General features: G+C 36.4%; 1 protein-coding gene across 5 annotated transcripts in view; it reads left to right on the plus strand.

Moving 5' to 3' along the window:
* Nucleotides 1–27,506, plus strand: part of THEMIS (thymocyte selection associated) — a 225,843-nt gene that overhangs the window by 127,243 nt on the left and 71,094 nt on the right. The gene's annotated exons all lie outside the window — the stretch shown is intronic.

The following is a 27,506-nucleotide window of genomic DNA, read 5'->3' on the forward strand; positions in this document are numbered from 1 at the left end:
CATCTCTAACACATGTCTTCATTTTGTTTTGTGTGCAGAAAGATGTAAAAATATCTTGGCAGAACTATGTGAGAACATGTGCATCTGCCCACATTCTGTCTATCTGAGAATTGTCGTCTTTAACAGTTCTATTGAAAAACAAAATCAATAAAATTGCAGGCAGTATGAGATCATTATAGAATCAACAACTCCGTAATCACTCTAAAGGTTTTGGGAGGGGAGGGGTTTCAGCTTCACTCCGGCTTAAAGTTTTTGCGTCTTGGAAAACTGCCTGCTGAGTGCCTGGAAAGCACTTGCCCTTACAGCGCGGAGCTTAGGTTGTTTATCTGGCCAGCAGTGGTTCTCTGGTGTGTGGAGAGAGTGCATTCTGGCCTGGCAGATGTTGTGCTAGCAGCTTGGGGAAACAAAGCAATTAGGAAAACAAAGAGAGATGCTGTGTTTACTCTCTACGCTCAGGAATGAGAGCAGCCTCAGGCTTCAAGGATGTGGGTATGGAAATACTTTTAATTTTACATTTCAGAGATTGCATTCTGATTATATGCTGGGGAAATCCAGTAAAGATCTTCAGACTCATCTTCAGGAAAAGATAAAAAACCAGCAGAAATTTCCTTTCCAGAAAAACAATTTTGAAGGCGTCATTTTGAATTAAACAACTGTTTCCAAATAATGTTGATTAACAGGCCGCTTTTAATGTGGAGAGATCTGGCTTCTCCTGTTTAGTATATTTTTATTACTGAATTGAATGATGTGAGAGATGGAATGCTATTCTCATTTTTAGTGATAGGCTGAATAATGTCTCACCCTCTCTACTCCCACCCTCTCACCCCCACCCAAGGTGTCTGTGCCTAAACCTCTGGAGCTATGAATATGCTACCTTGGATAGCAAAAGAGCTTTTGCACATGTACTTAAAATTAAGGACCTTGAGATGAGAAGGTCCAGGTTAATCACAAGAGTCCTTAAAGGACTTTTCTCAGTTGAGGTCAGAGTCAGAGAGAGATGTAAGTACAGAAGAATGTTAGAGAGATGCAGGGTTATGCCTTTGAAGACAGAGGAAGGGATCATTGAACCAAGGAATGCATATGGTCTCTAGACACTAACAGGACAAAGAAGCTTTCTTCCCCAGAGCCTGCAGAAAGCACAGCTCTGCCAACACCTTGATTTTAGCCAATGAGACTGGTATTGGATTTCTGACTTATAGAACTCCAAGATGCTAAATCTGTATTGTTTAAGGCACCAAGTTTATGTTAGAGCAACAATAGAAAGCTAACCCAGGACATAAAATTGGGAGGGAGAAATAAATAAAACCTTTAGCTAGAAAAATCTGTATTTAAGTTAGGACTTGTTTTGCTGGAAAAATAGCTTTTTTCCCCTTTTTCTTTTTAATAAATGTGTTAGCCCATGTATCCTCGGAGAACCTAAAGGTACAGCTAGGCTTCGGGGACACTTGGAAACAGGATGTAAAACACAGCCAGAGCTGGCCTTACTCTTCATCATACATGGGTTTATGTTCACAGGTGAGCAGTATCCACACCAGGGACACTACTTCTGACAGTTCCCACACTTCTCTAATAGTTTCATCATTAAAAAAGAATATAACCTCTTTTTTTTGGTTCCAGTTTTTAAAAAGAGAAGGACTTTGGATCACATGCCCATCTCCTGGTTCAGACAGTCCATTGGCTCTCCCAGCCACAGCCAGGATTGGTGGGAAAGGGAATGAAGACTAGTTGTCTCGAATAACAGAACTATGGGAAGAGTACATGAAGATCTGGAGATACAGAAAGAGTTGATGTCTCTTATAATCAGGAAGAAAGAGATCAGAAACCCTAAACTGCAAAGCAGGCATTCATAGGAAAAAAAAAAAAAAAGATGAAAAAAATTTAAATGCCCTTTGACAGAATGTCAAATAAGAATGACCTATGTGTTTTCTTAGGACAGAAACTCACAAAACGGTCTTGTGTCTAGGTTACTGCTTGGAAAAACCTCTAGTCCTCCTATGATTCTCCTTTACTCTCACACTGCTGTCACACTCACCACACCTCCGACACCAGATGCATGGAAGTTTTTCCCTCAGCAAGCAGTTCTTTTACCCCACTTGGGTGTCCTACCATTACTTAATTCTAACACTGTTTGCTGGGAGAAATGGTCAGAGCCCATAGGTTTAGGGTTCCATCCCACAAGTCTGCACCCCACTTCAGATGCCAGTTGCAAATAGTAGGTCCCCATGTTACCCACAGCCTCTATCTGCAAATCAGAGGTCCCCAGTCCCTTCCTTAGGTTCTATTACTTTGCTAGAGTGGCTCACAGAACTCACATTTATCGGTTTATTAAAGGATGTGACACAGAATATGAATGAACAGTCAGATGAAGAGAGATGAAGGGCAAGGTCTGGAAGGGACCCAAGAGCTCACGCACTTCTATCCCATGGAGTTGGGTTTTGTTCACTAACCTGAAAGTTCTGGAACCCTGTGCTTTTAGGATTTTTATGGAAGCTTCCTCACACAAGCATAATCAATTATTAATTCCTTTCCAGTCCCTCTCCCCTCTCTGTAGGATGGGGGTTGGAGCTGAGAATTCTAAGCGTCTATTATGGCTTGGTGTTTCTGGTGACCAGCCCCCACTCAGGAGCCTTCCCAGAGTCGTCTTATTAGAACAAAAGATACTCCCATAGTCCAGAAAATTCCAGGGGATTTAGGAGCCCTATAATGAAAAATGGGGTCAAAGACCAAATATTAAAAAAGAAGATTCCCCTAGTGTTCTTATCACTTAGGAATTTGCAAAGGCTTCAGGAGTTCTGTGCCAGGAACCAGGGGCAGAGACCAATACATATATTTTCTATTATCTCCAGTTACTAAAATAAAACAGATACAATCTTTGACTAAATTCATACATGTAGGATTCCAGATCAACTTAATAATTCTTCACTGCTTGTTCATTTTTCAGACTCCCACATGGATTCTGCTGTCTAGTTCTGTGTTCCACTTCTAAGGAAAAATGATTAACTGAACTTTAAGATATTAACATCTTAAAAGGTCCAGGAGCCATTTTCTTCTATAAATGGTTGAGGAAACTGAGTGATAGTCTAAACCCGAATGATTTAGTACTAGATGATATTGGTTATTTTATACATTTAAAGAGCTATGTTGTGACAAACAGTACATTCTTATTTTCCATTACATTGTTGGGAGTGAAAGGGAGGACAATTTGGATGTAATATGCTATAACATATTTCTTGTCCCTAAAAAAGATTCAGCAGACACTAGGAAACCCTAAGCCAGTGATGTTGTTAGGAGATTGTTGCTTGGTTGAAAGTTGATCAGTCCGTTGAGAAGGGTCTATGATTCTTTGTTTAGGATTAGTTTCATCATATCTGGTGTGGTCAATAAAGAAATATATTTCTCTGAAATTAGTTTAAAATGTCAGAGGATGCTATAATTTACCTGTGTTCAGACCTACTGACCTCCTCATTTTCAACAGTTTTTTTCTCACCATGAAGATAAGACTCCATTTAGTAGATCATTTCTGGAATTTAAACAGATGCTGTCAATTTCTGCCTAATATACTCAAAAAGTCTTGCAACCAACCATTTCTTGTTATCACAATGCCATCCTTTCATATATTTCTTTTATGTTTCTTCTGATATCTACATTAAAGCTCTTCTCTCCATGTATACTTTTGAAATAACTGGATAAAACATTTTTTTATACTCTACAGGCAGGAAGCAGCCATTGAAAACAAGCCTCTAAGATTTTGGATTCTGTGTAGAATAATGCTTTAAATTCAGAAAGCAATTTATAAGTGTTATTCAGAGTTTAAATATTCAAATGACTTAACTCATTAAAATACCTTATTACATATATAGGGAACAATATCAAATGCTTCATTATATAAGTTTACTTTTGCCTAAAGTGTCATTAACTTCTGCACTGTTAAATAACAGTTGTACAGGCTGTCTAATAGCGAGAAACTAAATGTACTTAGTATTAGCCAAATTCACACATAGTATGTATCCATTGTCTGTTATGATCCCTCCCATTCACCTAGGAAGTTTAGAAATTAAGACTGAGAACAGATTATTAGAATAAATAGAATTGTTTTCCAAGGTAGGATTGTCGACCGTTATTTAATATCTGAATAAGAAAAAATGAATTTTAATAGAAATTTGAGAATTGTGGTTTGGATATAAGCAGGGGCAGGTGAGGTGGGGGATGGGCTTCAACAGAGATGAGGGCACATCTCCAAGCCCGTGAAATTTTACCTTGAAGAACTGTGTTGTTTTTAAAATGTGATAGTTAACCATTGGGAGAATAATGTACAAAGCCTTTGAAAAAAAGGGATGAGAATGTATTGAGTGACCCTTCGATTTTCTTCTTAGGCTTCTAGCAATGTAAAAATAGTATCTTTAAGAGGTGTGCATTCTGATACTAAATCAGATAAAAACAATATAATAAAGTAACTACATAAATGAGGCTGGACCTAAAATTCTCTTCTAAATAGGAATGTTGGGAGGTAGACTCTCCTTCCTCGATAGTTAGTTTGTATGTCAGAAGTAGTTTCAGATATTTTGAAAAAGCATATACTCACTGCGGTTTTTGCCTGTCGTGGATATATATGGCTATGACTTCTGAGTGCCACATAGGAGAAATGTAACTTCGGTATTCTGATGAAAAAGCCTATAACCAGATAGAAAAACAAACCTTTGGTTGAAAGATGAGATATTCCATTCCTTCTGAGACTGCAATGGGGACCAGAAATCTTGCATTTCACTAACTCTGTTTGGCCATTTAATGCCCAAGTGTCTACTTTGCTGCAGGAATTTCTAGACTTCTGTCAGACAAGAACACCCATAGGAGACATTAAGGCAAAGAGCAAGGGAGGCAGTAATGGTAAGGTACTGTGAATTGAGCAGAAAACAAACCCTGTACCAGAATTAGAGTGAGCGCTGAAAAAAGGCAGAAGGAAAGTAATAGTTTCTGGGAGGTGCAGAGAGAGAACACTTCGGCAGCTGCCGCTGGGTGCTAAGACTCATTTCTGATCTGGTGTGACAGAGTGGCTGCAAAGTGTTAGTGAAACCCACACTCCTAGGCTAAATCTAGATCTTTAGAGAATAGTATTACATCTATTCATTTGTTGTCTAGATTTAGTCACAAATGGTGTGATTTGTTTTTGTGTTTGCTAACCTGATGTAGTGTAAAGAAATTAAGAGGATTTGGATTTGTAACCAGGTCTGCACTTCTCTGAAGACTGATGCCTGTCTATTCTTAGTGTGTCCTCTTGGTTTGACATAGAAGCTATAAATCTGTTTCCCTGTGAATAGAGAAAACAAACATTTTAGCCATTTTCAAAGACTAAGGACAAAGAATGTGAAACTGAGACATACTTCAGGGTTTAAACCTGAATAACAAGGAAAACAAAGGGAATCTATGATTTTCCTTGGAAAAGACAAATTCTAACTGTGAGATACAATTTTAGCGTATTTTTGCAGACATTTGAGCTGTTTCTAGGGCATGATACATACAGATTAAAACAATATAGTTTTTGAGTCGCCTGTAGTTTGTGGTGTGGTAAATGGCATTAGCCTGTAAATAGCCAACTATAGTGGGAAGAAGTGAAAAAGATGGGAGAAAAGGGCAAAAAATGAACAAAGGACGTCCTGAGCTGAAAATCAGCCAAACTCAAGTTCCTGCTGAAAGCTTGCAGGTAGAAATCTGTACCCAATGGGAAGCACAGAATATTTTTTGTGCTTTTGAAAGTGGGAGAGTAAGCAGAACTTTTAAAGTTCTACCCTTGTTATGGCACGTACTACATTGATACTTCTAGCTGAAGAGCCCAAGAAAAGTTTAAATGAGTTTTACATAAAAAATAATTGGTTAAAGTAAGGCATTAGAAAACATTGCCTGATCTTAAGAGAATTACAAGCAAATATGAACAACCTATCAAACTAATAATAAAATACTGGAGTTCCCATTATGGCACAGCGGAAATAAATCTGACTAGGAACCATGAGGTTGCGGGTTGGATCCCTGGCCTCTCTCAGTGGGTTAAGGATCCGGCATTGCTGTGAGCTGCAGTACAGGTTGCAGACACGGCTCAGACTTGGCGTTGTGTGGCTGTGGCATAGGCTGGCGGCTGCAGCTCCTATTAGACCCCTAGCTGGGAACCTCTCTGTATGCTGTGGGTGTGGCCCTAAAAAAAAAAAAATACTAATTTTCTCCTAAGAGTTTCTGTCCAGAGAACATTGTTTCCATTCTTGGGTGGTCAAAGCACACTCCTGCTGGGAAATACTTGAATGCACCAAAACTTTGGCCATCTCTGAGCTTTCTATGGAGAATACTGAGAATATTCTCACATGAGTGGGAGGGTGGGGGATGGTGAGGAAGGGTTGATGAAAAGCCTTAGTTAATAGTGCTCCTTGCTTCTCTCTCCCATCTTTGGAGTGAGGAACTAAAGTACCACCAAATATGTGATTATTGTATTTGCAGTGTTAGTATTATTTTTAGCTCCAAAAAATATAAATTAAAAAATATTTATTTTCTCAGTGAATTTCCAAAATGTTTGAATGAAATTTGGAGTAAAACATCTCACATTAGATTTCTGGGTTTTGCAAAGGTTAGAAGAGTTTTCATTTTCTTCAATGTCCATAACCTGGATGTCTCTGTTTAGAAATGAGCAGGCATAATGGAAGATCAAGCAGTTTGGAAAGTTCAAGGCACAGTATATGTGGAGGGAGGGCATTCGAATTGCCAACCTCCTGTAATCCCTGTAAGGATTTTAGTGCCCAGAATCATTGAGTCGAGTGGGGGCTGACTAGATATTTAACTATATATTTTTTGAGCTCACCACCATTGATTTTTCTTTTCTAATTGAAAAAAAATCCAAAGAGTAGTTGGAGAAATCTAGAGAAGGTAAGTTCCAACTGGGTTTATAGTTTCCAAAACTGATTTATCTGAGTTTTCCATTACTGTATTTACCAGCTCTGAATTTATTTTAGGATAAAAACCTTGCCTAGAAGTTGGGAAGACATAAGCTATATATTTGAGCAAATACGTTTTGCTACAACTCCCCAGTTTCTTGCAAGTCAACCATTACTTTTAATCATTGATGTCAGACCTTCATAAATGAGAACATATGCTGTTCTTCACAAACCAAATTTCCTGTGTAAATGTTAAGATAGCAAATGAGCATAAGATGGTTCTGAAAGAATACATAAAGATAGGCTTCCAAAAATTAAATTTTTTTCAGAAAATTCATAGAGAAAGGAATGATTCATATAAATGCATTATTTAAGGGGAAACTTTTAGCAGCCTTTTACAGCATTAAACTCTCTTTCATTATGCTTCATCCAGACTCTAATTTCAATATGATCATGATGTCTTGGATATGATGATCATGATAAAAAACACTTCTAATAAAACAAGTTGCTTTTAGCTATTTTGTAAGACATGCCATTTTTTAAGACTTTTACCTTGAACCAATTAGCTAATTTTAAATCTGATGAGGTGAGGAAATAATTAGGGGAAACTATAAAATCAGAAGACCACTGGCTAAAAAATTAGCCAAATGAAATAATTTTACATATCAAAGACCACAAGAACTGTATAGTAATTTTATAGTTATTTTTACAGTCACAAAATGTAAAAGGGATGATTGTAAAATTATACATTAGACAATATGTAGCGTAGGAGATATGTAGGAGATAGAATGGAATTTTAACTGATGACATTATGCTTATTTAGATCACTAAACTTTACATACCATTTGTCCTTAATGGAAGCTTGCTGCTATTCTCACATGCTTTCCCAAGTATTAATTAATGTTTTAAAAATACACAGTTGCTGGTTATGAGATAAAAACAAAGTCATGTGAGATGTGTTCCTTTCCTTGTTATCCAAGAATAGAAATTGCCCTGCCCAAACTGTTTTTCTCCTCATTATCTCTGGTTCCAGCTTCTCCCCTGAGAAAAATGTTTGTTTGTTTGTTTGTTTTTTCATACCAAACTCTTACCCAGCCAAATTCTCCCTCACAGAGTTGCCAGACATCTATGTTCAATAAAATTCTGTAACATCTGTGTAACAGACTGGCCTCAGTCTGTATCAGTAATTTAAAAAAAATCTCTTGCCCGTTACTGAGCTCTTCCATTGTTGCTGGCAATGGGCTAGTGCTTGCATGTATTATTATCTTATTTAATCTCTCACACTGCTTCATGAAATGGGTGCTGTTAATTTTTGTGAGGGAGGTAATTGAGGCTGAGAAGTATGTAATGATCATAGTTACAACTGATACTTGGGTTGCCGAATTTTAGGGTCAATCCTCAGTCCTCTCATATTATTATTTTTTTATTATTTTGTCTTTTAGGGCCACGCCTGCAACTTATGGAAGTTCCCAGGCTAGGGGTTGGATCAGAGCTGTAGACGCTGAACTAGGCCACAGTCATAGCAACGTGGGATCCTAGCCAGGCTTGCAACCTACACCAAGCTCACGGCAACACCAGATCTCTTAACCCACTGAGCCAGGCCAGGGATCGAACCTGTGTCCTCATAGATATTAGTTGGGTTTGTTACCGCTGAGCCACAATGGGAACTCCCCTCATATTATTTAGATACTAAGCAGAAATGGAATACCCACTACTTTTTGAAATTCTTTCGGAAAATCATGCCCTCTTGGTTTCCTTATGCTGCAGTGGTTGAAGTTCCTTTAGAACTTTTTACTGGTTCTTCCTCTGGTCATCCATAAGTGTTTCAAGTGCGTTAGAGCTCAATTCTTTAATTTTTTTTTTTTTTTTTTTTTTTTTTTTTTTTTTTTTTTGTCCAAGGCATGCAGCAGCTGGATGTGGGGTCTCAGTTCCCACACCAGGGAAGGCCACAATGGTAAAAGTGCTGGGTCCCAGCCACTAGGCTACCAAGGATCTCCAGTCTTTCTATCTGTGCTCACTTTTTAAGGTCCTGTATATACTCACAAATTTCTTATTTTATACGTATAAAATGGCTCTTAGTAGAATTAGTCATGTATATGGATTTATTAAGGAAAGCAACTGGCTGGAAATGATCTCATATCTGCTTTTTAAAAATCTGTTTAAATGTGCTTGGCTGTCATCTTTTAAGGAAAGTTCAGTCTTTGAAATATCCAGCCCGTAACACTGTGTCTAGTGTATAGTAGTTACACAGTTTTCAATGATACCTCTAGAAGATAACAAAGATCAGAGAATTGATGATATGAGGAAAGATGCTTCCTTCTATCATGTTATTCTTATAAATGTGGGTCTGTCATGCTCAGGATTTTTCTTTCCTGATCCAATGATCAGAAAAACCTGGAGAATATCTTGAACTGTCTGAGATGTTAGAATTTTAGGAAAGGCCTAAGGCCATTTCTTTCTTCCTTCCTTCCTTCCTTCCTTCCTTCCTTCCATCCTTCCTTCCTTCCTTCCTTCCTTCCTTCCTTCCTTCCATCCTTCCTTCCTTCCTTCCTTCCCTCCTTTCTTTCTTTCTTTCTTCCCTTCTTTCTTTCTTTCTTTCTTTCTTTCTTTCTTTCTTTCTTTCTTTCTTTCTTTCTTTCTTTCTTTCTTTCTTTTTCTTTCTTTCTTTCTCTTTCTTTTCCTTTCTTTTCCTTTCTTTTTCTTTCACTCTTTCTCTCTTTCTCTTTTTTTTCTTTTTTCTTTTGCCACACCCACAGCATATGGAAGTTCCTGAGCCAGGGACCAAATTCGAGCTGCAGCGGCTACCTACGCCACAGCTATGGCATTGCCAGATCCTTCACTCCCTATACCATAGTGGGAATTCCCTAAGGCCATTTCTGGCATCAGCAGAAAGTTCTTTAGTAGCAGTTCAAGTTTAGCTGGAATAAACTTCAGGAACAAGAACTAACCGTGGGACTAGGACTAGTAATTTTGAAATCAGGTTGGTGATAATATAGATCCAGAGAGAATACAAAGCTTTTTCTTCATTAAGGGAGCTATGGACCTATAAAAGGAAAAAGGCTAAAAGGATTACTAGGTCAAGGAGCTCAGAATAATGGACACATTCATAATAAGCCAAGAAAAATCAGAGCATATTACCATAGAAGAAAACTAGAACTATATAATTGCAATAAAGATTGAGGAGAAAGATTTTAAAATCTCTTGGTTTCCATTTCTTTAAATATTACTCTAATTGTACATTGTACATACAATGCTTTTAAATTATTTACATCAATAATTATTTTAAAGTGTTAAAAATAATTATTATAATTGTTCACACTTATTTTAGTTCCATAGGTATATAGCCTTAATTATATGCCATTTTCTGTGATAAGCACTGGAGACACATTAGATGAATGAAAGACATTTTAATGGAATCTAATATATTAAACACAGGAAAACAGACAACTACAGTATGGAAACTGTAGAGAAGATTCCTATTCAGTGGCCATTAGAGGGTCTGGGAAGGCAACTTATAAAGATCCCATATTAAAATGTGGGATTAAATTCAGAAAAGGATGTTTAATGTCTAGGTTGAAATATGTAGGTTTAGACAAGTAGAAATAGATGTAGAGTGATGTCAAGTGTGACTTAGCCAGAAGGAACATCCTGTGTTGGTGATAGTGTGGAGGTATAACCCTGACAGGATCTAGGATAAATGGCTGTGTAATAATACGAGGGTGGAAGAACAAAGAGGGTCAGTTATGAAAGGTGGATCATTACCAGGTTTCTTAGCGCAGGGTTCACAAGTTGTTCAGTTCACTTCTTAATCACTGGTATAAGATGGGGAATGAGACTTTCTCAGTACCAACTTAGATTTCCTGCCACACCAAGGTTTCCCAATGGTCAGAACTCAGTTTTCATGTTTCTTGACCTATTTCTACCTGATTCCACTATCAGGTGATTACATGATTGCGGGCCCCTGTATTCTTGGTTAATTTCCTAAGGAATGTTACTATATTTTTAGGGACTCCTCCCACCATTCCTTATCTTTCCTCCCTTTAGTCATTTATTTTTCCTGTTTTTCCAAGAAGTACCTTTTTTTGGTTGCTTTAACCCCTCCTTTGACAATAAACTTTGGTGCCCCATGAAACACACAGCTTAAACTTTTAGCTTAGCACCTGAAACAGACTAGATCTTATTTTCTTCTTATCCTCCTAAGAGATAAAATAAATTCTGAACTCCATTCTTCTAGTGCAGCCAAGAATGACAAAACCAAAATCAGCTGTATTCTACATTAAAAAAAAAAAAAAAAGACTGGTTCTTCCTAAATAGCTTTACTTTTTTAAGGAATTTAGACTTTTTAAAGACAAAAAATGGAGGCCATTGTAGGGTTTCCAATAGGGTAATAACAATAAAATCTTTTTAGATACAAAACAGCTAGAAAAGGCAAGTTTTTAGTGCCAGGAAAAAAAAAGAAATGGTTGCCTAGAGTGAGTGGTTGGAAACAGGGATGAACTGTAGACAGACATGGGGGAACTTTCTGGGTGATAAAGTTTCGATATTGTTATGTGGCAATATTTTCACAACTCTATAAATTTATTAAATGAATTGAACTATGCACTTCAAGTGGTGGCAATATCAATTGTACCTCAATAAAGCTACTCAAACTATTTTTTAAAAATACTAATTATAAACCAGATAATCCATTCAGATGGAGGCAGGGAAAGAAGTTAGAAAGCTAAAGTACTAATACAAGAGAAGATGATTAAAGAGGAATATTCAAGAGGATTTTAGGAGATGCTATCTGTTAGGAGTGATGAAATGTAGGGAAAAAGAAAGACACAGTATAAGGAAAATATCCAGACTTCTGACAAAAGCGTCAGAATGGATGGTGATGAAACTCATTAAATCAGGAGCACAAGACATAGATAGAGGGATGGTTTGTCAGGGATATGTAAGAGATTAAGGTATGCTCAGTTTTGAAATAGCTGTGAGATGCCTAAGCTGAGGTGTCAGGTGTGAAGTTAACAATGGTCTATAGTTTGGGAAAAAGTTCCAGCTGAAGTTGATGATTCAAGTGTCAGCAAATACAAATGGTAAATGAAGTTCTGTGAGACGATGAGATGAAGCTGAAGACTGTGTAGCTCATGAGGAAAAAAAAGATGGATTTCTGTAAGGAAGTCCAAAATAGAAGGGACGAAAGAAGTACATAAAAAGTCTAAAAATAAGCAATTGGAGAACTTTTTTGATTAAGTGATTACAATGAATCAGTCGCTTTTCTAAGCTTTTTTTTTTTTACATGTACACACTCATTTAATTTTCACAAAAGCCCAATGAAGGTAGTCTCAAAATTATTACCTCCATTCTACAGGTAATTAAGGCTCACCAACATTATATAATTTTCAAAGACCAAAATTTCTGGATTATTACCCTTTAGGTAGAAATAATGAACAGTATTATAAAGAGACTCAGCTCCACTGAGCACAGTTGTGATTTTTAGAATCAAAATGCAAACTGTGACTAATTGATGCTTTTTTCCTTATAAAAATTTGTAGAAATCATCAGTGAACTTATTTTGTGTGTAACTTAAAATTTCATGGATCTATAAGTTGTCAAAAGAAAATTTTCTGAAACATGGCATCCTCTCTTAAGGAAGGAAGTCCTTTTTCTGGCTGGATCATGGCCTGTTGTCACAGTGAAGGTAAGGAAAAATAGAGAATCATGAATGGAGAGAGAATAATGCAATGATAAGAGATCTTTAGCTCTAGCTCTCTCTACCCACTGCACCAATCTAATTAGCCAAATAAAAGTACATTCAGTGTCTAATTTGTGGTGAGAAATTGTAACCTTCCCTCATGTCTAGAAGTAAAAGGAAACCTGATACTAGTGAACAACATAAAGACTACTACATTGTCTTAACTGGGAGTTCTCTTGCAGTGCGTGGAATTAAGGATCCTGAGTGTCACTACAGCGTCTGGGGTTGCTGCTGTGGTGAGGGTTCAGTCCCTGGCTGGGGAACTTCTAAATGCCGAAGAGAAGAAAAAAAAAAAAACAAAAAACCAAAAAACCCTAACAACAATGAATTAAACACATTTAATCTTCCTTCTCTATTTCTTATCTATCCAGATGCCCCCACCATCTCTGAGTAGCCCAAACCAGACATCTAGGATCACTCCTTTTTTTCTCTTTTCCCATTTATCCATCATTAACTTACATAGATCCTACTTCTTTTTTTTTTTTTTTTTTTTTTTTTTTGTCTTTTTGCCATTTCTTGGGCCGCTCCCATGGCATATGGGGGTTCCCAGGCTAGGGGTCTAATTGGAGCTGTAGCTGCCAGCCTACGCCAGAGCCACAGCAACGCAGGATCCGAGCCACATCTGCGACCTACACCACAGCTTGTGGCAACGCCGGATCCTTAACCCACTGAGCAAGGGCAGGGAATGAACCCGCAACCTCATGGTTCCTAGTCGGATTCGTTAACCACTGCGCCACGATGGGAACTCCAGATCCTACTTCTTTAACATCTCTTGAATATATAGTTCCCTGCTTCATGTCATCATCATTTCTCATATGGATTATTATGCAGGGTTAGAACAAGTACACAGAGGTTGGAAGGGATTTAAAGGAGCAAAAATGAAGTTGGTTGTACTTATATCCTATTGAATTCAACCTGCTTATTAAGTTTCTTGCTTGCATGTTTGTGTGTGTATGCAGCCATATGTTGTGTATCTCTGTATAAGCGTATGTGTGTGGGGGGGTATGTGCAATGCAATTATCTTATCCTTTTGGATATCAAGTTTTTTAATGCCCAAATAAAATCAAATAAGCCCTCAATTTCATATAATTTTTGTCACTCCAATGCCCTCCTCCTTTATTTCCTAAAATTCATGTAGGGTCTTTATATGTTCTCCTTTGGTTTCCTTTCTTCTCTTGCTCTTCACTTCTTGCCTGAATTTTATATTTTATATTTTTTTGACATATGAAAAGCTACCATATATATGTATACGCATATCTATGTCTATCTATCTTATCTATCTATCTCTATATATATATCATTGAGTTTGGTGATAAGTATTCATCCTTGAAACCATCAGCATAATCTGTGTCATAAACCATATTCATCGCTTCCCAAAGTTTCACCCCACCCTCTTTATTAATGTTCTTCATTCTTACATCGTGATTGATTTTTGGCTATCTTTGGCCATCTCAATACAGGTATGTCAACTACATCAGATTTCCCTGGTCTTTAGTGTCCCAAATTATGGATTCAGTTTGCTTTCTTAGATCAATGCATTTTTTTAGGATAAACATGAATTTATTGAAGATCTGGTAATAATATTTAGGAACAAAAAGTGAAAGCACTAATGCCTAGTGCTTAATCCTTCAAGTTTGTTTTTTTGTTTTTTGTCTTTTTAGGGCCAAAAAGACACCTGTGGCATGTGGTGGTTCCCAGGCTAGGGGTCAAATCGGAGCTGTAGCTGCTGGCCACAGCCACAGCCACATCAATGCCAGATCCGAGCCTGATCTTCGACCTACCCCACAGCTCATGGCAATGCCGGATCCTTAACCCACTGAGCGAGGCCAGGGATCTAACCTGTGTCCTCATGGATACTAGTCAGATTCATTTCTGCTGAGCCACAATGGAAACTCCCTTCTTCAAGTTCTTTCATCTCAGAAAATCAATGCTTTTATATCTAGGATTATCTCATACTCATTGTTACTTAACAATAACAACAGTAATAATAATAAGTTATTAATTTAAGTAATAAATAATTGAGTTAATTAAATTATTAACTTAATGCATTCAAAGTACTCATTTTCATAGTTTGTTTTTGGTGCATTTTGGTCTTTTATTTTTTTCATTATAGCTGATTTACAGTGTTCTGTCAATTTTCTACTGTACAGCATGGTGACCCAGTTACACATACAAGTATACAATCGTTTTTCTTACATTATCATACTCCATCATAAGTTACTAGACATAATTCCCAGTGCTATACAACAGGATCTCATTGCCTATCCATTCCAAAGACAATAGTCTGCATCTATTAACCCCAATTTCCCAATACATCCCACTATCTCCCCCTCTCCCTTGGCAACCACAAGTCTGTTCTCCAGAGTCAATGATTTTCTTTTCTGTAGAAAAGTTCATTTGTGCCGTATATTAGATTCCAGATATAAGTGATATCATATGGTATTTATCTTTCTCTTTCTGACTTACTTCACTTAGAATGAGAGTCTCTAGCCCCATCCATGTTGCTGCAAATGGCATTATCTTGTTCTTTTTTATAGCTGAGTAGTATTCCATTGTGTGTATATATACCACATTTTCTTAATCCATTCATCTGTCGATGGACATTCCAGTAAATTTTAATATTGACATATATTTTGATCAATAATTAAGTTATAATCTTCTTATTCTTTCAAATAAACTTTTTTTTCTTAAACATTTTTTATTGACGTGTAGTTGATTTACAATGTTGTATTACTTTCAGGTGTATGGCAAAGTGATTCTGTTCAACATATATATTCTTTTTCAGATTCTTTTCCCTTGTAGGTTATTACAAAATATTGAGTAGAATTCCCTGTTCTATACAGTGGGTCCTTGTTGGTTATTGATTTTATCAAATAAACTTTTAAGTCACTATTGATTTCTATAAAAACATCTGGTGGGGCTTTTTTTCAAGTTATATTGAACTTAAAGCAAGATAAGAAGGATTAAGAGCTTGAGGTGAATACAATAATTTTGGAGAATTTAAATTTTTATGGCAATTAAATTTTCAATCTCGATAAATTTTTTGATATTCCATTTAGTTAAATCTTCTCATTGAAGTCATGTGTATCGTTCTAACAATTTCCAATGTACTTCCAATGTTTCTTTATATTAGATCCCTTCCTTGAGACTTAAGAATACTCAGTGCTATGGTACTCTTTCTGGTGTAGAATTTATGTATTTTCATCTGAGTAAAATCAGAGATTATGTCTCTTAACATGGTGATCATGTTCTAGTTAAGTCTCTCATTCAACAAATATTTCTTGGTTGTTGTGTTTTCAGTACTATTTTAAGTGCTGTGTTTACATCAGTAGCAAAACACCTTGGTAAATGCTTTGGTACTCCATTTAATGTCGTATTCTTGTAAGAGTAAATGATATAGAATGTTATAGCATGTTAAGTGCTATGATAAGCAGGATTAAGAGCATGAGGGAAGTAGAATAATTTTAAATAGGGTGGTCATAGTATACCTTACTGAGAGAATGGCACTTGTCAAAAGACTTGAATAGGTAAGATGAGCCATGGAGAGAACGAAGCGTTCCAGACTGAGGAAAGAGATGGTACAAGTCCTGAGGAGGAAATGTGCCTGATGTGTTTGAGAATCAGCTGGGCGGCCAGAATGGTTGGAATATAGTGGGTGAAGGAACAAAGGGGATGAGATCAGAGAGGAAATGGAGGACACAGATTGTCTAGGTCTTTGATTTTCATTTAACTTTTCATAAGACATGAAATGATTGGAAGATCAAATACGGGAATGACATAAACTGAGGATATCATAGAGTATCCATCTTAAGTTTTTTAAAAATTATAGTTGACTTAAAATGTTTTGACAGTTTCTGCTGTAAAACAAAGTGACCCTGTCAAACACACACACACACACACACACACACACACACACACACGTATATACATTCCATTTCTTATATTGTCTTCCATCATGGTCTATCCCAAGAGACTGGATATAGTTCCCTGTGCTATACCTCATTGCCTATCATCTACTAATCCCAAACTCCCAGTCCATTCCACTCCCTCCCCCTCCCCCTCCCCCTTGGCAACCGCAAGTCTGTTCTCTGTTAGTCTGTTTCTGTTTTGTAGATAGGTTCATTTGTGCCATATTTTAGATTCAGTATATAAGTGATGTCTTATGGTATTTGTCTTTCTCTTTCCGACTTACTTTACTTAGTATGATAATCTCTGGTTGCATCTGTGTTGCTGCAAATGGCATTATTCATTCATTTTTATGGCTGAATAATATTCCATTGTATGTATGTACCACATCTTAATCCATTCACCTGTAAACTGACTTACATTTTAAAGGACTCATTCTGACTTTTGCACTGCTGTTAGATAGTAGGGGAGTAAGGATGGAAACAAAGAGACCAGTATTCACATTTTGGCTCAGTGGGTTAAGAACCCGACATAGTGTACATGAGGATGGGGGTTCAATCCCTGGCCTTGCTCTGTGGATTAAAGATCCAGCATTGCCAGAAGCCACTGCGTGAGTCAAAGATGTGGCTTGGATCTGGTGTTGCCAGCTGTAGCGCCAGTTTGACATAGGCCCAGCTGTAGCTCTGATTAAACCCCCTAGCTGGAGAACTTCCACATGCTGCAATTGCAGCCGTAGAAAAGAAAAAAAAAAAAAGCAAACAGGGAGGCAAACTAGTGGACATGCCCCCATGATGCGGCAGCAATGGAGGTAATAAGAAATGGTTAGTTCTATATGTACTTTGAGTGCAAAGCCAAAAATATTTCTTTTGGGTTGTGTTTTTCCCACCTACTTTCAATAAAGAATCTTTGTAACTTCTCTACTGCTGACTTTTTAAATTTAGCTTATTTTTACTTGGCTTCTCTTAGAATTTTCTTCACTTGGACTTTATATGGATGTAATTCTCTTTTAAAAATATTAAAAATTTAGGAGTTCCCATTGTGGCTCAGCAGTAAGGAAGCAACTAGGATTCATGAGGCTGCAGGTTTGATCCTTGGCCTCACTCAGTGGGTAAGGATCCAGCATTGATGTGAGCTGTGATGTAGGTCAAAGATGCAGCTCGGATCTTGCATTGCTAAGGCTGTCACATAGGCCGGAAGCTGCAGCTCCACTTTGACCCCTAGCCTGGGAACTTCCATATGCCACAGGTGCAGCCCTAAAAAGCAAAAAAAAAAAAAAAAAAAAAAAAAAAAAAAAAAAAAAAAAATTGAAAAGTTAATCTTAGATAGCTATGATTTTAAAGAATGGAAAAAAATCTGGAAATTGGGAGAATATGATCCTAACTCTATTACTACTTTGTCGTGTGATATGGGATAATCTTATCATCCTTGACTATAAAATGAGGTTGGAATAAATAATTAGTACTCTTTCTCTGAGCTTAAATATTCTACCATTCTGTGATTCTGTATTTATACACTGGTCAGTAATGAGTTAACTGAAAATCTTCATTTGAGTTCCATGAAATGTCAGCAGGTTTATTTGCTATAGTTGAAGAATTTTAAAGAGAAAAAACATAGTATCCAAAAATAAGCTTAGGCTATCTTGGGGGGATGGTGGTCTTCCTGATGACATTGCCTATGGGAGGAGCCCTTATCTGTAATGCTTGATTCAATGGTGCCTATTTCACCTTCTTAAGTCTGTATTTATTAGGATTTGGCCCCTGTTTTCTCTTTTCATACTTCTCTATTAAGATTTTACTAGGAACTGCCTCTTCAGAATCACCCTTCTGTTTTCCAGTCCTGTTTTATTGTGATTGTATCACTTCATTAGATATGTACATGGCAATATCTCCATCACCTTTTAAATCTGCTTCATCTAAAGTTTCCCTGTATTTGATACCCTTTTTGAGATTCTTTTCTAGGGCCACCAATTCCACCCCCACATTGCCCACTAGAATCCATTCTTCATGTGAAACCTGCCTCAGTTCTCACCCAGATCACGCAATGTATCTGACTCTGTGCAGTAGTGCAGCCTGGTCCTTCCAAAAGCTAATTCAATTTGTTTTCAAAGGAATATAACAATATTGTTTTCCCCTTCTCAAAGGTTACATTTGTGACTGTCTTTGGCATTGAGAGCCCAGAATTAAGACACTAAGAGGCTGTAGAATGAAAGGCAGAAATAGCTTGTTCTTGCAAATGGAAAGAAATTTACTCCCATTTAGCTAAAAGCACAAGACCTTTCTAATCAAACATTTAACATCGTGTGACCAAGCCAGGGAAAAAGTGCACTTGCTCAGTTATAATTGGTTCAGCTCACAGAAGTGGATTTCTCATTGTCTTTGAGGCTACAGGAAATATGGTTAATAAAAGCACGTCAACCTCACTGAAGCTGTTCTACAAAGCCCTCCCAGACCACTCTGTACAACTGTTATTTCCTATTATGAAACTAAATTTTGAGTCATGGTTAAAAGGTATCCAGCGTTCAAGAGAGTGGTCTGTAGAGGTAAGCAGTAATTCATATTTGATTGGCAATATAGGCTTTTCAGGGAACAGTTCAAAATGAGAAACAATTTGAGAGAGTCAGAAACACAATCCAAAATGATGATTTCAGAATTTTCCTAACATTGGGTTATTGATAAATATATCACAAATTTTTCTAGTCATCTTTCCTAGCAACTATAATAATTATACACAGTGGTTTTGTGTACCTCATCTCATTTGACCCCTATAACACAACCTTGTAATATAGATATCATCATCACCATTTTATAGCTAAGGATACCTGCCCAAGGTTCCCAGGTTTGCAGTCAGTACCAAGAAGGGTGTTTCTCCATGCTCTCCTACCATGAGAGCCCAAGTGCTATGGTCCCGTGATTCCTTCTGGAAAGGTAGTATAACTATCAATTTTCTGCTCTGTTGTTCCTTGCATGGAGTCCATGTTTATTATTTCCATCCTTGGAAAAACAGAGCAATAGCGCCTTCACCATGGGGTGGTTTAAAAGACAAAATCCCAAGAAATAACACGTGTCTAAAAATTAACATATCAAAAGGAAATTAATATGGCCTCCCCTAAAAGCACAATTTCAGTCATTTTATATGCAAATTTCATGATTTGAAATAAAGTTATTTCCTCTAGGTAAAAAGCATTGGGAATAGGTATATCAGTAACATAAGTTTAGTAGCAAGCACATTTTTCTTTTTATATAAAAATGGTGTAGCTGACACATTGTTGGAGAGAGGGATGTAGCAAACCATTTTCCTTGTTGGATCTGCACTGATTGTATAGTTCTGTGTACTAACCAGGTGAATGAGGACTGTGTTAAGGCAACACACCTGGATTGTGTATTAGCATTGCTACCAACTTTTTTTTGAACTTTATTAATGTCTTTTTACTTTTGTTCTGTCTTCCTCTGAGATAGAGGAGATCTAAGTTTCTGGATATTCCAAGAAATCATGAAGTTATCTTGACCATAGTTTCTGGGAATTCCTTAGCATTTTATTTTCTTCTTTTATTACTTTACTTGCTAAAATTAATATTGATGTACATATCTCCTTTGTCAGATGGGCAAGTCTGTGCACCAAATATCATGTTTTAAATGAGTATATTATTAATCCTCAAAAGATAACTTATATAAGTCTTTGTCAGGGTTGAACAAGAGAACAAATTTTCATGACACTTGAAAGAACTCCCAGAGATAAACATTTGAATTATATACAGAACTCGTGTAGTTTCAGCACAAAGCTAAATAACTCTCAGACTTATTTCTATGCTACATGCTAATCATACACAATTGTTTATCAAACTGTCTTCCAGTTGGTTGGAATATATAGATATAGGAAAATAAAACAAACAAACAAAAACAACCATTACCCAGGATGGGCAGGCACTGTTGGTTATTGAAGGCTATTGAAAGGACTCATTTTTGCTCTGTGACTAACATAGGGAGCCATCAAAGGGTTTGGAGCAGAGATGTGGTCTGATATGACTTACACTTTAAAAGAATCAGTCACCATGGCTGTAAGTGGGCCCTAAATTATTAACAGCAATGCGCAGGACACCAAAGTTTTCTAAAATGTGACCTGAGTATGATGATTTTGAAATTTATTTGAAAATATTTTTACTATATCAAAATAAATAAAGTCAATTTTATTTCTCTAGTATTTGTCATTCCGAGTAAGCAGGCATAGGATAATGAGGATTGAGGAAACTGTGTCCAAATAGAATTTATAAGATATTAAAATATATTGCCTATTCAGTGATAATAAGAGAGCATCTCTGCTGGTATGATCATTTTTGTTGTGTCTTTTCAAGCAAAGACATAGGAATAAAATGTTAAAAGAACCTATTTTCGATTGGGACACTAATCTAAAAATATTAATTTAGTATCATGTTACTACCAGTAAATGATTAGCTCTCAAAAATTCAGGTAGTTCAGACCAAGACAATAATTATGAATATTCTTGATTTCATTAATGAAAATGTCAGTAATGATGAAGAAAGCATTTTACTGTTTTCCCCTTTACATTACTGCTCCAATCTTTCATTATTCAATAATAGAGAGCTGTAGAATAAATCAGGAAAGGTCGCTAGACTATTTTGCCTCATCCCTTAGATTCAATTGCTGGAAGGCAATTCTCTGTGAATGCTTTTGTGTTACCACAGGGTCCAAACTTTCTGAGGAAAGACCATTGGCAAACTTGGTTAAAGGATAATTGAAGGAGTTCCCATTGTGGTGCAGTAGAAGTGAATCCAACTAGGAACCATGAGGTTGGGAGTTCAACCCCTGGCCTCTCTCAGCGGGTCAAGGATCCAGCGTTGCCACGAGCTGTAGGTCACAGAAATGACTCGGATCTGGCATTGCTGTGGCATACCCTGGCAGCTACAGCTCCCATTAGACCCCTAGCCTCAGAACCTCTATGTGCCGTGAGTGCGGCCCTAAAAAGACAAAAAGACAAAAAAAAAAAAAGATAATTGAAGAACAAAATAACATGTTCAGGAATATAGAGATAGTATATATTGTTGCAGAAGATTTGGGACTTCTTTCTCCTATAGATATTTGCTTACATCCCAGAGTAAAAGTCCTTTCCTATTCAGATGGGAGGATGGACCACTGTGCCAACCATAGTGCTGAGTGTCATGCTTTTGTGAGTTTTCAACACAGTTCCTCTGTACATGTATGGTAACGTCATGCTGCTGTGGCCTTGCCAGTGCTAAGATGCTCTGTGAATAATAAACTGTGTTCTGATCTGCAGGATATCTATCTATCTATCTATCTATCTATCAATTTATCCATGTATTTATCTATCTGTGTATGTATGTGTTTATGTATGTATCAATCTATCTACTTACCTACTTACCTACCTGTCTTTTACCTACCAGCTACCTATCTACCTACCTGTCACTTTGGCAATCTAACTTTTCACCTTATAAATAAGGTAATGTCTCAGACCCTTCACAATTTCAGATTGAATACTGATATGTTCCCTTCATGCAGCTCATGCCATATTAACGTTTGTATTGATGAGGAATGAGACTCATTTTATGGTGTTAGTTATCCTGTGTAATTTGTTCTATATGATGCATTCAAGACAGAGATCCCAGAAATAATGTGTGTAAAAAAAACAAGTTCTTCACATATTCACTGTTGAGATGGATAAGGGAAATCATTTCTTTGGCTGTGGTGATGAGTTTGAATTTCATTGAAACACAATAAGTTTAAGAATGGGAGTTCCTGTTGTGGCTCAGTGATATTGAACCCGACTTGCATCCATGAGGAAGTGGGTTCAATCCCTGGCATTGCTCAGTGGGTTAATGATCCAGCATTCCCATGAGCTGTGGTGTAGGTCGCAGACACTTTTCAGATCCCATGTTGCTGTTACTGTGGCATAGGCTGGCAGCTACAGCTCCAAGTCTACCCCTAGCCTGGGAATTTCCATATGCCATGGATGTAGCCCTAAAAAGATGGAAGGAAGGAAGGAAGGAAGGAAGGAAGGAAGGAAGGAAGGGAGGGAGGGAGGGAGGGAGGGAGGGAGGGAAAGAAAGAAAGAAAGAAAGAAAGAAAGAAAGAAAGAAAGAAAGAAAGAAAGAAAGAAAGAAAGAAAGAAAGAAAGAAAGAAAGAAAGAAAGAAAAAAAGAAAGAAAGAAAGAAAGAAAGAAAGAGAAAGAGAGAGAGAGAGAGAGAGGGAGGGAGGGAGGGAAGGAAGAAAGGAAGGAAGGAAGGAAGGAAGAAAATAAATTAGCTTAAGAGTGATGTTATATAAGTTGAAGAATGATGTTATATGGTGATGTGAGTGTAGCAGAGTGTCATGCTGGCATATTCAGTTGATTGGTATCTCTGGAACTTTTTATCTGCCTGAGTAGATATGTGAGGTTTCTGCTTTCTGGCTAAAAGAAGAATGTGATGTGGTGTATTTAGTGTGTGTGTGTGTGCATGTAAGGGTGTTGGAGAGAGCTAGAGATAAATGAAATGAGAAAACTAGGGGATTTCGAATATGAAAAGGGTAAACCTGATATTTTATATCTTGATTGCAACAACCAGTATCATAGCTTCAGGAAGATGCAGTGTTGAATAATTTTTGCTGGCTGTCTTCAATAAATGTCCTAGTGATAGGGCTGCTCCCAGAAAGTGTGCGGAGTCAGGTCAAGTAATAGCAAGTCCTACAAAGGGAGCTTTTCCAAGGGACTGCCAGATTGAGGGAACAGTGATTATGCTCTGAGAATCAGGCTTTTAAAAATTGTTTTATTGTGGTAAGAACACTTAGCAAAAACTATTAACAAATTTTTAAGTGTGTAATACAGTATTTTTTTTTGTTTGTTTTTTGGGGGTTTTTTTGGCTTTCAAAACTACTTTAATCTTTTTTTTGTAATGATTTTTGTTTTTTCCATTATAACTGGTTTACAATGTTCTGTCAATTTTCTACTGTACCCAGTGACCCAATTACACATACATGTATACATTTTTTTTCTCACATTATCATAAGTGTGATATTGTACAGATCTCTAGAATTGATTCATCGTGCTTAACTGAAACTTTATACCCACCAATTGGTAAAATTGGTAATTTCCCCTCTTTCCACTAGCAACCACCATTCCACCCTTTGATTCTATGAATTTGATTACTTCAGACACATCACAAAAGTAGAATAAAACAGTATATGTCTTTCTGTGACTGACATTTCACTTATCATAGTATTTTTTAGGTCTGTCCTTGCCATAACAATTTCATAGTATTTCCTTCTTTTTAAGGTTGAATAGTATTCCACTGTATGTGTATATCATATTTTCTTTATCCATTCATCAGTCAACGGACATTTAGCTTGTTTTCATGTCTTGGCTATTATGAATCGCGTTACAATGGATATGAACGTGCTCATACCTCTTTGAGATCCTGATTTCAGTTCTTTTAGATAAATACCTAGAAGTGGTATTTTTAAATTTTTGAGGCACTCAAAACCCAGTGTGCCCCTCTGGTGGCTACAGGGTTGCTGATTTTCATAGCTACTGTGATTGCAAGGCTGCTGGTTTTCCAAGGCTACTACAGAGCTAGTGAAATGGGACTAAGACTGAAGCAAGTCAAACCCCTACAAAGCTTATTGTTCTCATCAAGATTCATTCATTTTTCTTGAAAAAAAACTTCTTGGATTGTTTTAAGTATTTAATTACTCTCTGAAGTTCTTAAAAAGTTGATTCTGATCATTTTTGCTAGTGTTCACTGCTTTTTTTGATTAGTGAAATTCGGAGTTCCTTAGTCCAGAATTCCTAACTGTTGATCTTGGGCAAGTTAGTTAACATTTTTTTCCCCTCAGAAAAGTTGTTGGGAGAATTAGGCAAGACCATTTAGGAAAAGCACTGAGACTAGTACCCGACACATAATAGACACCCAACAAACACTGGCCAACAAGATCAGATAAATTTGTTTTAAATACATAAGTTCAGATTTTAACACATTTATCTTTTTTTTAATTTTGGTTTTATATTCACAACATAAGTCACATTTTATTTTTTCTGAATTCATTTAACTGAGTAGATAGATTTATAGATTATATTATACCAAGTTTCAGACCACGGCAGTTGATAATGTTTTACATTCTACTACATTAAATATTCCCTAAAGCTTTTTGAGACAATAACAGATGGCCAAGCTGTTAGAGATATTATGACCATACTTACTGTTCAAATATGTAGGCTGAAAAATCACACTAAAAAAGGGTACTTTTGCCTTTTGTTACTTCAGAAAAAATAAGCCTGCTACATTTATTTATGTAATTTTTCCAATGTGGTTTACAGAATTGTACTTTTTGAGAGGATTGTCTCAGGATGAAAACATTAAAATGTATAATATTTTATGAGGTACCTAGAATTTTCAAAGTCATTAATGTTTTTATAAGATATGTTAAATTTTAATGATAAAGATGCCACCCTAAGAGATCTCCTCTCCAAGGTGAGTGGATGTTAAAAGATGGGCCTCTTTTAGTGCTTCAAATGTCAACAAGCTTGAATCTATCAGAAAAGCAAATAGGAATTACATAACTGGGTTTAATACAGAATCAAAATGGATAATTTGGAATATTTATCAATAATAATTATGAAAAATCATCAGATATTTTCCCTGTATTCTGTAAATATATTGAACATAATATTCATATAAATATTCACTTCAAGTTTTCTTTTGGGCTAGGTGTAATTATATATGTATAGTATTCTAAAGGCTCTGATTTTTGAACAAGCAGGCCAAGATGCCTATATTGGTTTACAAGCTATTCTTCATCTTTAAGATTCAACTGAGATGTTTTAATTATTAAATTTTTGAAATATTTTTATGTATTAATGATTAGACCAAATCACATTCCAAGGAGAGATATATACTTTACACAATACTTTCTAATTATATATCATTCTGAAAAAATAATTTATTATTAAGAATCAACGTTTTTACTTAAAAAAATAGGACAACAAGCATGAACCATTAAAAAATTAAATTGAATCTTATCAGATTTAAATTTTTCTTCTCTTTTAAAGATATTCTGTTGAAAATGAAAAGTCCCAGTCTGAGAGAAAATATTAGAGATTCTTATGGCTGACAAAGTGCTTGTATCTGTTACACATTCCGAAAAGTTACAACTCAACAATAAAACATACAAACACAATTTTAAAAAAAAAGAAAAAATATTTGACCATTTTCCCAAAAAGTCATTTAAATGGTCAATAGATATATGAAAAAAATGCTCTATATTTAAAATCATTATTAATCATTAAACCACAATGAACTTAAAGTTAGAAAGCTAGAAAAACTAGCCATATCAAGTTTTTGTGCTTTTTGGAGGAACTAGAACTCTTATACCCTGCTGTTGGAAATTATGTGATGGATGACATTTTTAGAAAACTATATGACAGATTTTTTTATAAGTTATATATAAATCTTCCATAAGACTTAGCCATTCTGTTTTAAGGTACTTACCAAAAAGAAATGAAAAAATATATCCACACAAAGATATGTGTAAGAATGTTTATAGATTCTTTATTTACTATAACCCCAAACTGGAAACACTCTAATGTTATTTCACAGATGAATGGATAAGTGCATTGGCGTATAGCCATACCATGAACCCTTACTCAGCAATGAAAAGGAATACAAAGACATGAATGAATGTCAAAAGCGTTATGCTGAGCCAAAGAAGACAGACATTAAAGAGCAAACACTACATGATTTTAATTTATATAAAATTCTAGAAAGACAAGACTGATCTGTAGTAACAGAGGATATCATTGTTGTCAGTGGTGAGAGACATTCACTTAAAAAAGACATGAAATAACTGGGGGGAGTGATGGAATATTTTAAAAATTTCTTCTTCAGGGAAAAATGGCAAACCCAGAGTTCTGCTAGTAAAGTAAAGAGTTCTGCTAGTAAAGCCTCCAATTCAAGATCAGACCAAAGTCTCAATTTTGTTGAGACTTCAGGAAATTGTAAAAAATGTCTCATTTTTCCCATTAGTAGAAATTACTTCTAAGAACCTTGAGGACCTATCTCTCTGACCCTCTCTTTTGTGAACCTATGCACCCTCATAGTTGGCCCCAAATAAAGATCCCACCCCAAAATATGTGGGTGTCATTTTTGTCTAATGAATTTGATTATGATTTGTATGTAACAAACCTACAAGTTTTGAAAAGAATTGTACCAGCTTGGATTGAAAGGAACAAGTCTTCAAAACAAAAATGTTTTGAGCCCTCAAACTTCCTACTGGCAAGAAGCAGGCTGAGAACACTACTCAGCTGCAAACATGAACTGTTTCTTAAGGAAAGACAATGAATCCAAGTATAGTGTCAAGAGTTCTGAGCGTAGGGCCAATAATCAAGAAGACCACCACCAGGGAACATATGTAGGCCCTAGTCAACCTACACCTTGCCTTCTGGGAAAAGTGAAATGGCATCTGTGCTCTGCTGCATCTCAGAAGTTTTTCAGACTGGTGACTATGTTGCTATCATTTTTACTCCTCTTTTTGAATGGAAGTGTCCACTGTGGTTCTCCTGATCCTGTCTCCTCACTGTATGCTGGGTATGTGGGGGCCACATACCTTGTTTTTTTTCATGGTCTCCAGATCAAGAAGAGGAACCCACCAGCTAATATCAACTGCACTTGAGCCTGATTTACATTATGTTTATCCTGCACTTAAAGTGTGATCCTGATGTTGAAATGGGATGCAGCTTTGAGGGTTTAGGGATATTTTTAAGTGTATTTTGAAAGCAGAAGGAACATATATCATTTTTGGCAAGAAGGCTAACAATGGGAGCTACTTTCCAAAGATACCCCTTGTCATTACTTTATTAAATTAACATTTTCCAAATAGAGCCCCAGATTGTCAGATGGTAAGCTGAGGTTCAACAAAAGACTACAAGAGAATTAAGACTGAAGAGTTTA

The sequence above is a fragment of the Sus scrofa genome, chromosome 1, assembly GCF_054392235.1.
Source record: "Sus scrofa isolate SSC_HxYL_T2T_F1_AM1 chromosome 1, Sscrofa_HxYL_maternal_Yorkshire_Landrace_v2.0, whole genome shotgun sequence".
Taxonomy (NCBI): domain Eukaryota; kingdom Metazoa; phylum Chordata; class Mammalia; order Artiodactyla; family Suidae; genus Sus; species Sus scrofa.